Source organism: Phaenicophaeus curvirostris, chromosome Z (genome assembly GCF_032191515.1).
Source record: "Phaenicophaeus curvirostris isolate KB17595 chromosome Z, BPBGC_Pcur_1.0, whole genome shotgun sequence".
Taxonomy (NCBI): domain Eukaryota; kingdom Metazoa; phylum Chordata; class Aves; order Cuculiformes; family Cuculidae; genus Phaenicophaeus; species Phaenicophaeus curvirostris.
The window spans coordinates 66,258,469-66,271,911 of record NC_091431.1 but is presented as its reverse complement, the minus strand read 5'-3'; the positions used below and the strand labels follow the sequence as shown (position 1 = coordinate 66,271,911).

At 49.7% G+C, this 13,443-nt stretch overlaps 1 protein-coding gene across 2 annotated transcripts in view; it reads right to left on the bottom strand.

Annotated features, from left to right (window-relative positions):
* The window catches only part of PIGO (phosphatidylinositol glycan anchor biosynthesis class O), a 389,616-nt gene that overhangs the window by 210,990 nt on the left and 165,183 nt on the right, over window positions 1–13,443 (bottom strand). The window lies entirely within an intron of this gene.

Sequence of the window (13,443 nt, the reverse complement as noted above, 5' to 3'; positions counted from 1 at the left end):
CTGCCAAGGCTGGTTGACCTAGACCAAAATTTCACAGGAATAATGCTGATGGTGTTCCAGCACGAGGGGACATTTCCTTTAGTTACTGTCACCCACAGAGCCTCAATTCCCTGCAGTGGGCACCACTTTATCTTCAGGGGGCACTGAGACAGTCAAGAAGATCAGACTCCTACTCGCAGCATAGCTAAAGAGAACTGTTGAGTGATGGGGCCTGCTGGGAGGATAAATGGAAGGAAACAGGTACAAATTGTGTGTCACCATTGCTTGAATGGCAACCTGCTGTGGTCCAACAGAAGAGGAACCCAGCACAGGTGGAAGCCTCAGAGTGGAAGATGAAGGACTCAGTGGCTCAAATCCTGTGGTGGGTTCGCAGACTCCGCGTCCTGTGGGATTTCAGCTGTGTTCACTTATTTGTCTTGCATAAGCACTTTGGCTGTTCTCCAGGGCTAAATTCTGCAGTCGATAAACTCTCTCTCTATCCTTTTACATGACGATCCTTTAAAAACAGCAGTTGCTAAACTGTGGCTTGAGGATCCACGGTGAAGACCTGACAGGTGATCTTCAGACCAGCTTCACTTCTGTAGTGCTCCCTGCTCTGCAGGGCTGGAAACCCATTAAGAGACTTAAGAGCTGAATGGGATCTGAATCCCAGTACTGGTGCCTAAAGAGTCATGCTTTCATTTCCTCCTCAACACAGGAACTTTCAAGAAAAAACACCAGAAAGGATCTGCTGCCTTTGCTGGGACACTGGCTGCAAAAGGAAGTGCAAGTTCCCTTTGCATGGGCTCCAGTGGCCGCTACTGTGATTCCCCAGTAAAATAATTCCCACCCTTCTTCAAAGCACAACTGAGATCTAGAAAGTAAGAAAAGCCAAAAAGGACAAAGACAGCGGCGTGTTGGGATGATGGGCAGTGGCAGAAACTTCATGAGGTGTGAGGAACAGGTGCTGCCCAGCCTGCCTTCAAGTTTTGCTTCTGTCACACCAAGGGAAGCCCAGCCTCTTGGTGTCTCTAGGAACCTTCATTGCCCCCGTTCTCAGTGCTGGTTCCGGGAGACATAACGCAGAGTGAAAAAGTACCTCTCCAGCCACACAATCCATCAGCAGAAAAGAACAAATTAGCATCGGCAATGCACGAACAGAGAGGGCAAGACTGAGACAGGGGATTGTGAATGTCCCTTCAAGGATATGAACCTGCATCATATCACTGTGAATATTTATGCAATGCACCCAGGGCTGTGTAATCTGCAAACCTGAGCAGGTTGTAAAAATGGGGATAAAGCACTGAGTTTTGCCTTGATCATTAGATTTATATTCAGTTTTTTTTTTTCCCTTAAAGACAGTTATCAGGCTGAGTTTGTGTATCTTGTACCCAATAAAGGTATTAAAACCCCTTTAATCTACTGCTGTATAACCAGCAGCTTATTTTGCTGTGAAGGTAAACAGTGGCTGGGTGAGCAGTGCATGGCTCAGAGCTCACAGGAAAACATCCTTGATTAGCTGGGAAGTATTCATGCACTCGCGCCATCCCTGGCTCTGTACCAGGTGTCTTTCAGTGTCCTTGCACAGGTACAGTGGGCCATGCACAAGCTAGTGACAACCAGCCAGGTATGCTTGGAGGGTGATACATATTTTCAGAACGTCAGCAGGGATGAACTCAGAGGACGACACTAGAAAATGTGTCTGGAGCATGGACATGATGCTCCTGCTCCTGGTCCCTATTGTCACCATGCTGTAGTATGATTTGGAGTGAGGTATCAATTAGCAGATGAAGGGATCCATGCAAGTCTTGGGACTGTCAGCACTGAAATGATGCAGGCTTACCTGTACCAGCTTGGAATGATAAAAAAGAGTAGCTGTGACCCACCAGGGTTCTTCCCATGCTTGCTGTGTGCTGTGCAAGCTCTTTCACCATAAGCAACAGGCTGCAAATGAAGCCCTTGCTCAGCTCCCTCTGCCTCTCTGCAACCACTGCTGGTGCTGATGGAGGTTTGGGAGATGCTTTCTCCATGGTTTGTGTTTGTGTGAGAAGAGAGCTGCTGGGAGAAAGGCTTGTGAACCCATCCCAGCACATCACTGAGCCCTTGAGATAGTCTCTACTGCAAAGACAGAATTTATATAACCACTGCAGGGCTCCCTTGGTCTGGAGAACTGTGGCAGTCTCCTGGGATTTTAGCACAGTGGAGGGAGAAAGACAGCTCTGAATTATTTCCATGGCCAGTGCCAGCAGTCAGCACCATGTCTTGGGTTTTCTGCACACTGCAAGGAGCATCCTCACTTGAACATCAGGGACGTGCCAGCTATAGGCACTTATCCAAACCATCCAGAAACCATGACTCTGCAAGGTGTGTCCAGAGACTCAGCCTTACATTGGACCTGGAAGAGCTTATAATGCCCTCTAAATCAGTCAGGCAGGCAATGAGTGCAAGAGTTGACCTGCTGCTCCAGGAAAGGAGGAGAGCGATAGAGAAAGACACACACACAAACCATGGCAAGGCCATAGTGGAAGGATGAACTTATAGTGGCTGCAGAGCAGAGCTCTACAGGGTAATTCCTCCACAACCAAGGTGCTCCTGGGGCCTAGAGCTGCAGCCAGATCTGCTTGATAAACTCTCTGACACACATGAGTGGCAACCTGCTCTCCTGGGGCTCCTCCTCACTTATGGGACAAGCTGGAGATAAGGGGTGTCTTTCTACAAGATGACCACAAATCCTCTTCTCTCTCCAGAAATCGTGTTTGGAATGCAGCAACAGATGCTGCCAGAGATTTAGATGAAAGGCAGACATCTGAGAGCAGCCCCTTGCATTGTGACCATCTCTGAGGTTTAATGTGTTCACCCCAGGCATACCTGTCCTCCAAAATCACTACTCTCTTTTTAAATAAAAAAAAAAACAAAAACCCAAACCAAAAAGGCAAAGCCCACAAGCAACGATCAAACCACAAAATACTTAAAATGTGTTGAAGTGGCCCATCAGCAGTTTTTCAACCCACAGTCAGCACCAAATGTGGTCCAGACTGCCCGCAAGCACCATACCAGCCCCATCCCCCACCAGCCTCTCTGGGCAGCTGGAACCTAACTGTTTCTTCACTGTAAGGAGCTGGAGGGACCCATAAGAGTGAGCAGAGAGTAGCACAGGGAGCACACAAAAGGAGTCCTCAACCTCATGCATCAAGTCCCGACCCAAGGGCCCTACTGGATGTCCTTAGGCAATGTCCTCTCCAACTTATTTTCTGTGCTGCTGGTTCCTGTGGGTCTCCAGGATGTGCTGGCACACACCCATGGCCAGGAGCAGCTCCATGTGATGGCTAGCCTTGGACTTTGCCTGCCTGAACAAAGACAAGAAGACCGGTGGTGCCTTCCTTTTGCTTCCTGGCGGGTGTCTGCCTTTTTCTGCTGGCTGGGATTTTTCAGGGAGGCAGGGACATTTGATTAAGCATTGCTAGGGCAGGGCATGGAGCCAGGAGAGCTCTTATTCCCACAGGACAGGCGGTCAAAGGACTAGTATGCACCCTCCTGGACAGGGCTCACGGCTCCTCCATCTGCAGCTGCTTCCTCAGGATTTGAGTAAGGCTAGGTAGGCGAGGACCGCCTGGGTATGAAGGGCAGAGAAGAGCCTTTGCTGGTACCTGTCCTTCCAACCTTGCTCAGGGGATAAGGGGTGGCTGCAGCAAGCAGAGTGTTTCAGAAGGGCAGCAACTATGGATCTTGGTCCATCAGAGAGGCACCCTAGGACTCCTGGGGACTGGTAATGGGACATCAACTCAAACGACAGGGGCAAGTTAATGACATTCTGTGATGATTCAGAGGAGTGGCAGGATATCTGATAAGAATAAGTGGTTATAATAGACATTGGATAAAACTTAGCAGCACAAAGGGCAGAGGAGACAAGAACAGCAGTGCTGGGTCAGGATACAGTCTGTACTGTTCTGTCTCTCTCTCCAGCTGAGACCACTACCAGATATGTAAGAAAAAGCACAAGAAACAGAGTAAACCAGAGCCATTCTTCCCTGTCACCCCTTGCCAGAATCCAGGAGTCACTAGCACAGGAGTTTCCCCAGGTGAAGCTTGTGTGGGATCCCTGTGCACTCACGCACAGTGGGTTTGTCCAGCCCCTGGCTGCACCCCTCCAGCAGGTTTCCATGACTTGTCTACCAAGGGTGTGAAGAGGGCACTCCTGTTTGCTCTAAACTTACAACGTGATCATTTCAGGGGTAGACACAGCTCTTGTCAGGCCTGCAAATAGCAGTGACATAGGAGCAGCTGAGCTGGCTACAGCAGTGCTGCACTAGGCTGTAAGAAGTATATTTCTAACCAAAATTGAAAGGAAGTCCAGGGTCAGCCTCTCTGAAGCACGAGAAGGCTTTAAAAGACCTTCAGGGTTTCCAGATGAGGCAGTGCACTTCTAAGGGAACCATGGCAGCATTAGGAGAGGGGAGCTTAGGATCTTCGCAGGCTTCAGTGTTACATTCCTAGCTTGCAGATGAGAAATCCTGGACCTGCTGTCCAGGACCTCCCAAGAGCTTCCATGCAGTTTAGGGGCCTGTCTAACACCACAGCTGTGCTTGGAGCAGCCTGAAGGAAAGACTGGCTGCCTTTTCTTTTGCCATCCCTCTGACTGCTGTCCTGATGACTGTCCCTTCCATTTCCTGTAAAAAACGATCCACAAGGAGGTCCTTCCTTGCAAGGCATGGAGCCAGCCTGCCTTATCAGACGCAGAAGAGCCAGCCAGGGACTTTCCACTCTGCTGCTGTGCCCTGGTAGGAATACCAGCCTGGTACATCTTTACTTCAGAGACTTCCCCAGCCCTGTGCTGCCTTTGCATTCTTGACAGCTCTGCCCATACAGACTCCTGTTTTACTCTCGTTGATGACTTCTCCTGGGCTTGGTTATCCTCTGCCTGGAAACCCTTAGACAGAAATATTCCACAGGAAGGCTAGGAAGTAAGATCCTCCCTCTGGGACAGTGAAGACCTCTGTGTTCCATGTGGAAACACCCAAAGACTGAGGCACTGTGGCCTCATCAAGGTCCCTTTTCAGGCAGCTGAGAAGAAGGCTCCCTTGGGAATTTCTGTGTTTGACTCTTTGCCCACACTGCCCCTGACGGCCCACGCAAGTGTGGCATGGAGCAGCAGACTCTCTTCACACCAGAGCTGTATCCAGCCTCAATCCTGGCTTTCAGGGAAAGCTCTTTATAGTTACTCCATTACTGCAGAATTACATGCCCTCTGCCCTTACACACTTCCTGGGACAGAAGAACAGCTTCTGGAAGAAATTAAATGCTGAGCAGGTTGATACTGTTCAGATCAGGAAAGTAGTGATTTAGAAGATTTCACCCTTGCAAGGGGCAAGATCTAGAAGAGAAGGAATTATTTCTTCCCGGACTGAGCTGAAGGGATTCCAGGAGCAGAGAGAGCAATGACACTCCTGAAGCCCAGCCAGAGCTCTGTAGAAAAGCGCCATAGGATCACGGTTGCAGGGGTTAATGCCCTGCTGAAAGTTGTTCTCTCCCTGCATTTTCCCGCATATAGTCAGGGAAAAGCTGTAGCCTCAAAACTGACGATGTAAACAAGGCAGAGGCCCTCTGGACAGCTGGAAGCTCCTGCTTGTCATGGACTTGTCCCAGCTGCCAGCACAGCCTGTGATGAATGGCCGTGGCATGTTCTGGCGCATCACAGCCCCCCAGCATTTACTTTAGACAACGGCAGCACAAGGAAGATAAATGAGATTCAGAGAAACCCAACCTGGTTTTGGCCCTTCTGTCTCCATTTACATGTCTGTTTTCTCCTCTAAGGCCATGTATCTCCTTTATTTAGGAGTGTGTCTGGCTTCTGATCTTGTTCCAGATGTTTTCTGCTCAAGCCCTTCCTCATTCTCTTTAAAGCACTGAACACAGACACTTTAGGACATGCTTTGGTGCCCTGACTCAGGCACTTCAGACTTTGCACCAACTCAAAACCACAGCCTCCTTTCAGTACTACCCAAGGGGCCAGGCAGTGCACATCTCTACTAGCCAAACTCTCATAGCTGCTTCCCACTCAAAAATCCTCAAGACCTCACAAGACTGAGGGTAAACCACCAGGTGGAAAGATCTCCTGCTCTCTGAGCTCTTCAGAGGGAGAAAGAACCCCTCGATGGCTCCCTGCTCCCCATGACATCCTGAGCCCTGCCTCTGCACTAAGCCTGGACTAAGCGTCAGAATCCTGAAGATTCACCCAGCCCGGGTGGACAGGTGGCCCGGGTAGCATTTGGCAAGGTGGGAACCGTGAGTCCTGCCAGCTAGCTTTGCTGTTTCAAAGCAGCTTTTATTTATCTTGGAGAAAAGATCCACAGCTGCTTTCGAAAGGCATTTGATGATCACGGAATCACTAGGTTATACTTCTTTCCTCTCTTTGGGTTACTTTCTTTTTTTCTCAAACTGAAACATGAATTATGCTAGTGAAACAGAGCCAAGGCTGCCAAGGCCCTTGACAGGGGCACACTAGCATGTGGCTCAGACCATGACAGCAAGGACGTTGTTTTTCACCATTAATGGTTCACACTCTACTACTAGCATCCGCACAGCATGCTTGGCTTCAAAGAGGGCTCATGGTTGCAACACAAGGTCTGCTTCCTTCAGCCCATCTTTCCAACCTCTCCCACTCGCCCAAGATGCCTCCACCAGTAGTAGGTCATTTCCTAGATTTGCATCCAGAGACAAGGATTTCTTCCAGTCATGGATAGCTTCACATCAAGCAGACAACAAATTAATGGGGACTTTAAAGTGTGACTACCTTCTCCCACCTCCACTTTCTAGAGAGGTTCCCAAGGTCATGGTCCCTGTGACCTTCTGCATCCCTCAGAGGAACCGTGTAAGGCAGAGGAAGTCCACTTCACCGGCTAGGAAGCCAGTAGATCAGAATAACAGAGTTAAAAAAATGGGTTCTGAAGGTCTGCTCCTGTTTATCCGATCTATCCTGTGCTGAGTCAGGCCGGCACTACTCACAGTTTTTTGACAGGCACTGGTCCAACTGTAGAAGTTTCCAGCAGTGGAGTTGTAGCATTTCTTCAGCTGCCTCTTCCTAATAAATGGAATTTCCCCCCAAAGCCTGACCCCAGGGTCCTCTGTGGTTTCTTTATCTATCAGAAGTAAACTCAGAGAGTACTTTTTCACTTTCTCTTCACAGCATCCCTCTGTGCAGTCCATTCCTGGAAGCAGGGTAAACACAAACTCCTTCACCCAGTGCCTGAAGGCCAGGTCATCCAGACCTTTGCCCAAACTCACTGCTGTCCTCCACAACCCTCCCAGGTAGCCTAACACCTTTCCAGAGACTAGCTGTCCTACCTGGGAGCGTCTCTCCCACCAAGATTAACTTAAATAACTCCTGCACTACAGGATCACTCCTGAGTGATGCCCCAAAAGCTCACTGAACAAAGTTTAGAGATAAATTAAAACAGGAGGGAAAGGGAGAGGGTCTCAATGCAGTGGCAGAAAGCTGCAGGACATTTACCTCCTCATCCCAACAGCCACAACAAAGCCCCCACTTCTCCATCTCTTCTGTTACCACCGAGCCAGCTGCCAAATTGTGCTGGAGATCTGAGCACCTCTTGGTATGAGGCTGACTCACAAATGGCAGTTTGTGGTGATTTTTTGCTTTAGTCTGCACTAACAGTTTTAAACACAGGTTCTGCAGCACACGAGTATGCCAGAAGATGCTAATTTTTGCAACAAGCACTGGTTCAGAAGCAGCAGGGCCAGAGAGCAGTTTAGCTTGAAACCAGTCCAACGTAGAGACAGCTTCCCTCCTACCATTCCCTGTCATGCTGCAAAATATATATAAACTCTATCTGTCTGTCTGTCTGTCTGTCTGTCTATCTATCTATCTATCTATCTATCTATCTATCTGTCTAGTGTCTGTGGTGAGATACAGAGCAATGCAATGCAAACAACAAAGAGCTTCCTTGCCCCAAGTGAGAAAGCGAGAAGTGCAGAGTTGACTGCCAGCACCACCAGGACCTGCTGACCTACCAAAACCAACTTAATCACAAAGGTGCAGAAAACAGCCATTGCACAGCACAAATAAAGCCTTCAGAAACAGCAGGGATTAATCTAGTGGACTCCAGCCCTGCTTTCTCCCCAGACAAGCAAAGAAACTCACAGCCCTTCAGGCTCTGATATCGGGAATTCCCTGGGGTAGCTGGCCTCGGCAAGGGCAGAGGAAAATGCTGGATCATTGCGCAGTAGCCAGGAAATGAAAGCAAGAACTGTGAGAAGAGGGAGAATCTGTATCTGCAGTGTATCCGGGACACTTCTGCTTTTGTTCTTTGCCGTACAGTGGCTGTCATCTGTCACTGTAAATGCTGACTGGTGCCTTTCCAAAAGCCACATCAACTAAATAAAAGGTGGGAAACTGCAAGTTGTAGAGTCTTTCAAGGAAAACAATTTCTTCACTACAGACCACCTCAGCTGCTCACAAGACTCCAGATAATAAATATTGCTTTTCTGGAACTTTGTCCCCCCCAAAGACAGTAGAAAGTGATGGCTTGGTAATTTAAATATGATTAAAGAACGTTCATGTAAACATAGTTATGTGCTTGCAGTGTGGGGACAGTCAGTGCAAGCTCAGCAGAGGAGGGATTTTCCCAGCCAGAACATCTGCTAGAAAGAAAATCTTGCTTTCTGTGGGAAGGTAGAGAAGAGTGAGATATGTTTATGAAGGAGCAGACCAGAGGCTGCAGAGAGTAAACCTCCTAAGCCAAGTAGCCATACCACAACTGACACATCTACAGGGACAAAATACAGCTGCCAAGCCCCTCTGGACAGATACAGACTAGCCACCTCTGGGGTAAAGCTTGGGGCAGAAGAGTCCAAGGAAGCTGGGTGGAAGCTGAGCAGCACAGGGCCAAGCAGACAGAGGGAAAGGGAGATCCCAGGGTCAGAGGTTTGCACTTGACAGAGCTAAACAAGAATCACAGGAAGAGTCTGCCTTGCTGCTAGCAATCATCTGTCTCTCCCTTTCCACCCCAACAAGGAAAGGTTTTTCATGCTTATGGGTTTAATGCATCCCAGCCACCCTTGAGCTGCACAACAATTTCCCAAATTCATGAGAAGCTCCAAAATCTTCTATCCTTTGCTGCTGTCTTTATTTGGTTCTCATCCCATGGTTTACACACACACATCCCCCATCTGCTCCTAAGGGATCTCCCAGATTTTCATTAGTCCCCTCCAAACCCCTTCCTTGCAATTTGAGTCAAGTGGTGCCACCTCAGCTCAGCCACCTACAGACCTAGCTCTATTTTGCCTTGCAGACATGCCGTTTTGCTGTAGTTGCAGAGCAACTCGGAAAAGGAAAGGGGGCAGGGTCCCTCTCCATCATCCTGGCCAAGGGGCACACCATGGGGTGCAGAGAAAGCCCTAACAAAAGACATGGCTAAAACAGGAGGGAGAGATGAGCACCACAGTAAAGTTATTAACCTCCCAACACTGCCTATCAGTTCATTTGGAAGGATGGGTAATGGGGAAGGTACTTTCCAGAGACTTCTGGCAGCAGGACAAGTCCTCTATTTTCTCTTTAATCTCCAATTTTTACTGCTACTGTGCGTAAAGAGAATATGAGTGAACCTGAGGTCAAAGAGGTTGGGTCCTCTGTCACTTTCCAAAGGGTAGTCTGAGCCCAGGGAGCTGGGCAAGGGTGTGCCCAGCTCAAGGCTGAACTGGCACTGCAATAAGCTGTAGCACCTGCAACTTGTAGAAGTGCAGACCTGAGCCCTGTGTGGGCAAAAGGGTCCCTGTACCAGGCAGCTCCTGGGCTGAGAGTCCAGCTGCAGGAGAAAGGCAGCGTGTATGTCACCAGCTCCTTCTCAGAGCCCCACAGCCTGCACAAGGGTGCTGGTATCTTCCCAGAGCAGAAAGTGTCCAGACAAGCAGCACTGGTGATGACATACCAGGAATGAAAGGGGAGCAAGTAGGGGCCTGGGGCGGAAAGATGACAGGCCTGGACCCTCTCCATCACCCACACACGTTTCTGTTAGGCAAGAGCAAACACCATGATGGGATGAGATTAGAGGGACTTTTCCTCATCTGGCTTCCCACGCTTCCCAATTCTCCTAATGTCCTGTTTCCATCAAAAAACCCAGGCAGGTTCCTGAGCCCCTGCCAGCTGGGTCCAGCACTGGTGCCAAAGGAGATGTGCCCATGGAGGGCAGTTACTTGCCTTGACATCGAGCAGAGGAGCCCACCAGCATGGGGGAAACTGGCTCTCAGAGTGGCAGGCATACCTGTGGGGACGTTCACGGCTCCTGTGGACTCCTCTGCATCAGAGAGCAACACAAAGAGGCCTTATGAGGGCTGTGGGAGGGAGAGCAGCTTTTAGATCTCATGGTGCTGCTCACCTCACCTGTGGAAGCATGTGGGGATGGTGCAGCCAGTTCCTCCCTGGTCTTTCCAGGAGCAGTGACACTGGTGACAGAAAAAGTCCTCATACACCATCTCTTTGGAGGCAAGGGACAAAACCAGTTCCAGAAAAGCCCGTGGAAATGGGTATTGTGACACCAGCTGAGACCAGCACAGCATTTCCCTCTGGTGTTCACTTGCTGCAGAGAAGCAGACAGCTAATTTTGTAGGGGACCTTCAATCCCACCTCCTGGCTGGGAATGACCATGCTGGGTCAGACCCTGAGCTGCTGCCAATTTGTGCTTGAGCAGCCTGAGAAGCATCCGAGACAGTTTTCAATACACCTGGGAGAGACAGAAGTGCCCTTATGATCCCAGCTATGAGACAACCCAAACCACGCTCAGTTTCCTTGCACAGTTGCCTTCATTTCCTGGCCTTGTGTACAGTCCTGAGGTGAGAGGCTGTTTTGTCAGCCCTCTAGGAAAGCTTTTCAGCGATAACGTCTTGCTATTCCACAATGTTTTCATTTTGTACCAGAAAAACTCATTCTGCGGTTTACAAAGTACAGAGCTCTGCTGGTTATTGACAGATTTCTAAGAGTCAGCTTCTGTAGTGAGGGCAGCGGCTGGAGGAGGGACAGACAGCCAGGACCAGGCACCTGCCCCAGGACAGTATCTCCTGTCCTTACAGGCCTTATGAGGAACGGCTGAGAGAGCTGGGGTTGTTTAGCCTGGAGAAGAGGAGGCTGAGGGGAGACCTCATTGCTCTCTACAACTACCTGAAAGGAGGTTGTGGAGAGGAGGGAGCTGGCCTCTTCTCCCAAGTGACAGGGGACAGGACAAGAGGGAATGGCCTCAAGCTCCACCAGAGGAGGTTCAGACTGAACATTAGGAAAAATTTTTTCACAGAAAGGGTCATTGGGCACTGGAACAGGCTACCGAGGGAGGTGGTTGAGTCACCCTCCCTGGAAGTGTTTAAGGGATGGGTGGAGGAGGTGCTGAGGAGCATGGTTTAGTGATTGATGGAAATGGTTGGACTCAATGATCCGATGGGTCTTTTCCAGCCTGGTGATTCTATGATTCTGTGATTCCTCCTGTCCTTCACTGGGCAGGTGTAAGGGCAGCCTGCTGCCAAAGAGCCATGAAAGACAAGGACCTGGCAGGGATCTTTGAGGAATGGATGCGTTGCTGTGAGGAGGACAAATTTGTTGCTTCCAGAAAAGCTGGGAGTCACAGGTTTGCAACCATGCTTTTACAGATAGGCTGGCCAAACAGTCCCTCAAACAGATACACCTGCTTCCCACACTCGAGAGGTCAGTGCTAGCCCCTTCTCCCTCAGCTTTCCAGGGAAATGGGCCAGTACACCATGCTACTTGTCAGGGTAGCCTCCAGCCTAAGGTGAGCCTGATCCACCCCAGATTAAGCATCTTCTTCAGCCCCTGCCCTTCACAGGGGTTCACACCATCTGCGGCAGCTCAGCCTAAGTGCAGACCCATGCTGAGCATCCTCCTCTTTCCCAGACTCATTCCCTCATGGGTCACTGAGTGAGCAGCAGGAAGGTTTCTGCCCAAGCAAGCACTGGTTTTCCTCCTTTCCCACTCATTCTGTTTGTCTTGGCCTCTCTTTCCATAACACCTTCCTCCTCTGCCTCCACCTCTTTGGTATTGTATTGCTGGGGCTGTCATTATAGTTAATGAGCTGCGACAGAGATGGAGCTTTGGGAAAGTCACACCAAGAGGCAGCCAAGGCCAGGGCATTGCATGTGCACAGATTCCAGGCAGGAGGTTCCCAGAGGGGGGAACACCTGAAAAAGAAACCACAGCCACCAACAAAGTGAATCAACAGAACAGGAGAAAGGGCCAGGGCTATGCTTACATCCAACAGGTCTCAGCAAAAGCCCTCAGGTGCCTTGAAATCCTCTGGCTTGGACAGCCCCGTCACTGCACCACCATGACTGCCATTCCCTGGCTGCCACATTCCCATTGCCTTCAGGAACAGTCCCAGGCCTGTCTCTTTCCCAGCCAGTGCTCAGGCTTGCTGGCTAGCACAAAACCTTGGCCAAGGATAATGTAAATGGTTTAACTACATGGATAGTCACATTTGACACCATAGCGTTTGGGAGGAGAGCATGAGGCCCACCTGCTGGACATGTGAACCTTTCTGAATTGAACAGACGTGGTATTGACACATTGACCACTTGGTGGGTAAGGAATTAGTTGAAGAATTGCACTCAAAGGGTGGTGTTCAATGGCTCAGTGTCCAAGCAGAGGCTGGTGATGAGTGGCTTTCCACACAGGTCACTGCTGGGACTGGTGTTGTGAAACATCTTTCTTAATGACAAAGAAAATGGGGTTGAGCACACCCTCAGCAATTTTGCAGGTGACACTGAGGGTCAGCAGGAAAACAGCCAGGGACTCTTAGATCATTTGTGATGAGAGGCAGGAGATGGTGGGCTGCCTTGTTCATGGATATTCCCAGGACCTGTCTCCATTTCCCCAAAAGCTATTTCTCTTCCTCTGCACCCCAGCTACTAGCAAGCACCAAACTGGCCCAATTGTCTGTCCTGTGCCTCAAATCGCCTTCACTGCAGAGACAAAGCTCCAGTTACCACAGCTCTTCATCCATATCCTACGCTCCTGTGGGATCTGAGAGCTCTGGAGCTCCAGGACAGTAGCTGTACCAGTGAGACTGAAGTGATTTAGGCTGGATGGTGCTACACTGGCACGTTTCCTCCCACTACATCTCTGCAATACAATCCCCTGGGTACCTGGCAGCCTAGCCAAGTGGGGCAGTGCAGGGTGGCCACCTCACCACAGTGCTGAGACCAGGAGAGATCAACATCCCAGAAGCTGTAGAATGTGTCCTTCATCCCCATGAAAGCCACTTTCCCTATGCACTCCAACACAGACCCTGACTGCACACCCCACACTCTGCACTGGCCTTCAGGCTCAAATACGAAACAGGTTAACCACATGTCAAGCTTTTCTTTTTATTTAACAAAATCACAGCACAATAAAAAGGAGAGAAAAGAAGCAATTTACATCCATCATTGTTGCATCAAGCATATCTAGCAGCA